The following is a 5,012-nucleotide window of genomic DNA, read 5'->3' on the forward strand; positions in this document are numbered from 1 at the left end:
TTTTACTTTCTGAAAAGATATATTCTCCTTTTCCATCATATTATGGAAGTTTTCTTCCAACAAATCTTGGACAATTTCCTCAGTGGTTTTATTTTTCTCTTCCTGTTCTGGAATTCCAAGTACACTTAGATTATTCCTTTTGATGGTATCCCACATGAACCTTAGGCTTTCTTTATTTTGTTTTGATCTTTTTTCAGATTGATCCCTTTCCAAAGGAGTATTCAGAAATTTTCTGCAATCTCCTTCATTCTATCTTCCATTGATTCAATTCTACTCTTTTGCCCTTTCAATCTGTTATCTATTTCTGAAAATTTAGTATTCATTTTCTGGGTTTCTGTCTGTAGATTTAGCATCATTTCTAATTTTTCATCTATTTTATCATTTTGTTCTTGTAATTTCTTTTGAAATCATTCTAGGGTTTTGTCTGTTTTCCTTATTTTTGTCAGTGTTTCCCTTGATGTGTCTCTCAATCCTTTGAAGATACCTAAATATAATTCTTTTGAATTCCTGTTCAGGGAGTTCCAATGCTGCTTCTTCCTCAGCAATGTGTTCTTGGTCTGTATTCTGCTCCCTTGTTTCTACCACTTCATCTTGCTTCTTTGTGTGGACTGTGATGATCTTTTGTCTCTGAGACATTGTGATATTGTATTTAGATCTCTGTTAACTGTTCACAAAGAGCAGTAAACAAGAGTCAGTCTCTTCTTAGTGATCCTTTATCATTTGCCAGTTGGTGGAGAAGTAAGTGGTGGCTCTCTCTCACTAAGTGGAGCTTCAGGAGGTGTGCATGTACTTGCATGATATGGGCATGGTTGCTGTCTCCATCTCAGTTAAACAAAAACAACAGATGAAAAACCATCAAAAAAGTAAAAGCAAATGGACAAAAACACACCACATAAACACAAAGGAACAATCACCAAAAAAAGGAAAAAAAAAAGAAAAGAAAGGAAAAAGCCCTGCAGTATGTGGAGAGAGGGCAATAAGAGATAAAAGGTAGAGAAGGAGAATAATGAAGAAAAAAATGGGAAAAATGCAAAAAGAAAAACAAGGAAGGGGTAACCACTAGAAAGAAAAAAAAAAAAAAATGGAACCAGGAACAGGAAAGAGAGAAAAGGCTGAAAACTAAGACCTGGGAAGGGAGGAATAAAAAATAATACTGAAAAAGGCAATAATAATAGTAATTTCAAACCAGACAAAAAGAAACAAGCTAAAGGCGGCGGGGGGGGGGGGCAGTTCCAGGCAGGGCAGGGTGCTCAGGCTCTGTCTGAGCACATGGACTGGGATGGAATTCCTGCTGGCCCAGAAGGTGTGTGGGAGTGAGGGATGGTCATACCTCCATTCACCAAGAGGGTGTGGGCTTTAAGAGTAACAAGGGGATTATTGCACCTTTCCAGTTATTGGCGTCTGGAATGTCCTTGTGTTTCCCCAGCAAGTGGAGCCTATTCTTAAGTCCCTGGAATCTGGGAGAACACTCTAGCCTTAAATGTCCAGAATGATCAAACCACTTGTAAATATTCAAAATGGCTTCATCCTCCAGACAGTCAAAAGTTCACAGCTCAGCCCACCAACTTCTTTGTTGCTTCCTCTTTTATTGCCAGCCACTAGTGCAATCATCCATGCAGTCTCTGGCTAGCAGACTGATTTTTAGGTTAAGTTTTAGGTCCTAACACCACTTGGCAATATCCAAGCTTTCTGTGCTGTCAGGATGACTGCCAGATCACAAGTTTGTATGTCTCTTTTTTTAGTGTTTTCATGCAAATTCTTCTACTAATTGGAGTTTAGTCCACTTCTATATCGTTCCTTTCAAAGCTCAGGGCTCCAGGATTATCTTCTGTCTGTGTTAATTGGTTCCCTTTTTCTTTGTTGAAGAGGATCTGTGCAGTCCTTCTGCCTGTTCTGCCATCTTACTGGAACAAAAACCTAGTAGCTAGAAGCTGGTTTTTGAAAAGGGTAATGAATTTGACAAATTTCTGACAAATTTAACAAAGGAAAAGAGGGAGAAAATAAAAATAACATGAATAAGAAAAGAAATGGACAACCTCACAATATAACCAACTGAATTAAAAAGCATAGTATCAAGATACTGTGAAGAGCTGTACTCCAACAAATTTGAAAATCTGGAAGAAATGGACAGATTTCTAGAACCACATTGCTTACCTAAACTAACACAGACTGAGGTGGAAAGTTGAAAAGACCCATAACAAAAGAAGAAATTGACAGGTCATCAAAAACTTACCAACAACAAAAAAAAGTCCTGGCCAGATGGTTTAACTGGAGAATTCTACCAAACATTCAGAGAAGAACTGAAACTAATTCTGCTCAAACTGTGCCAAAACATACAAAAGGATGGAATCCTCCCTAATTTATTTGATGAAGCAAGCATTACCTTAATACCAAAACCAGGCAAAGACATCACTCAAAAGGAAAACTACAGACCAATATGCCTCATGAATATATATGCAAAAATCTTCAACAACATCCCAGCCAATAAACTGCAACAACATATCCAAAAAATAATTCATTATGACCAAGTGGGTTTCATATCAGGTATGCAAGAATGTTTCAGCATTAGAAAAACAATCAATGTCAAAACTGGATCAATAAGTAACATAATGATAAATGGAGATAATATTGAGGTTATCAAAGATTTCATTCTACTTGGATCCACAATCAACACCAATGGAGTCAGCAATTAATCTGTTGCCAAGACTTCTTTAAAGTGCTAAAAATAAAAGATGTCACTCTGAACACTAACGTGCATCTGACCTAAGCGATAGTATTTTCAACTTCCTCATTGACATAGAAAAACAGGACAATGAATAAGGATGACCAGAGAAGAATAGATGCCTTTGAAATATAGTTTTGGTGAAGAATATTAAATATAACATGGACACCCAGAGGAATGAACCTATCTGTCTTGGAAAATGTACAATCACAATGCTGCTTACAAGAAATAGTATAGGACTTCTCACGTACTTTGGATATTTCATCAGGAAGGATCAGTCTCCAAAGAAGGACATAATGGTTGGAAAAGTAAAGGGTCAGCAAATAAGAGGAAGACCCTCCACAAGATGGATTGAAACAATGACTATAACAATAGTCACAAACATAGCAATGATTGTGAGTATGGCCCATGACCGGGCACTCTTTTGTTCTGTTGTACATGGGGTTGTTATAATTCAGAACCAACTTTATGGCACCTAACAAGAACAACCATGAACATGACAGTGTAGAAGTAAACTTTACACATAAAAGACCTTGAAATTACAAAGGAAGTTATATATTGAGGCCACAAATGCTGTGCTGTGAGCAAATATAAGGTTAGTTTCTATCTGTTTTTTTTTTTTTTTTCAGTTCCTTTTTCTTGTTTTAGGGAAATAGATGAAAAAATAATTATAATTTAAAGACCTTTAAGGAGAAAGATTGAATATTCCTTAAAACAAACATAGACCTGTGACTTTGGGGATTTCATAGAGAATAGATATACAAAGGCTTTTTCAACAAGTAAATGCAAGGGAAGAGAGTCTTGCTATCTTCTTATTTGCTCTTATATATACTCAGAATGGCTCTCTTTCTGTATCTGGGTATATATAGAGAAATTTTGTATGATATATTTTCTTAATTAAAATTTTATTAAGTATATGTATGTCCAAAATTTTCTCTCTAAATTCTCTTCTAACTTAAGATTTCTAAAGTTATTTAATATTTGTAAAGTTTTGTCAAGTTGTTAAAATCTGTTTTTGTTTTCAATTTATACAACGAGGATAATGATAAGAAACCATCTTATAGTGCAGCTATTTAAACATTATTAGAGGAGGCACTGACACATTACTAGTCTATACATGTTTTCTCTTATTCAAATTATAAAATTCATCATGCATTTTCAACAGTATCACACTTCGCAATTAAATTTGTTGTTTATGTGTAAAATATCTACTTTGTCTGATTACTGGTGGTCTAGGAGATTATAAAGAATGTGTTTAAATCAAATTCATGTTTACATTCACAAGAATGGTTCAATCACTCAATAACAGTGAACTTAAAAAAAAAAAAAAAAAGAAAAGAAAGACCAGGAAAAAAGAAATATGCTTTGTCTGCTAGCATACTTTTAATATAAAAAGCAATGTTTTCTCTTGGTATGAGTTCAGCAGAAGGGAGAATAGGATGAGAAAAGATAATAATCAGAAGCTAAATAATTTATTTAATGTGTAAATTCTATTCTCTAAAAAAAAATTAAATAACTTAGTGATCACATATTTATAGAGAATTAGACCAAAGTGAGAACTGATGGTTCATAAAGTAAGTGTGTGGACGTCTTTTTGTTTATTCAATTATCTCCAACTCACTTCTGTAAGGAGATAAAACAACTACTGGAAAATTTAGCCCAAAAGATATATTCTATAAATCATAAAGCATTCTCTGCAGGACTAGATCCTTTTTTTATCTCCTTCCCTGAGCCAGTTTGGGCATCAAAGCAGGTTTATGACATATTTAAACAACTTCAGGCCAGATCATTCTCTACATGATTTAAATAATAGTGAGTATGATCATCATACCAGATGACAAACATTTTTATACCTTTTGATTCACAATGAAAAATATCAATTTCCATAAGCTTTACATTTATCTGTCAACAAAATTTATTTTTCTGAGCATCTGCTCCAAGACATTAAGTGGGGTATGAGAGATACATGAATAAAAGACATGATTTCTTCCTTCAAAAATTGACCCTTTGGATATCAGAGAGCAGAGAGGAAAACAGGTATTTACCCAATAGAACAACACATGGTGCTAATATGAACAGAAGTTTGACAGTTCAAACTCACCAGCTACTCCACGGGAGGAAGATGGGATAATCTACTTTGTAAAAATTAATCACCTTGGAAGCCCTGTAAGGGGTGCTATGTGTCAAAACTGACTCAACAGCAATAGGTTTGGTTTGGGTTTTTTTGGGGGGAGGAGTTAATATAAACATATGAACTGAATACAATGGACAGTTGGAAAGTGAAATAAAA

This window comes from Orycteropus afer, unplaced genomic scaffold (assembly GCF_000298275.1).
Source record: "Orycteropus afer afer isolate SDZICR_OR568_19922 unplaced genomic scaffold, OryAfe1.0 scaffold00301, whole genome shotgun sequence".
NCBI classification, from domain to species: domain Eukaryota; kingdom Metazoa; phylum Chordata; class Mammalia; order Tubulidentata; family Orycteropodidae; genus Orycteropus; species Orycteropus afer.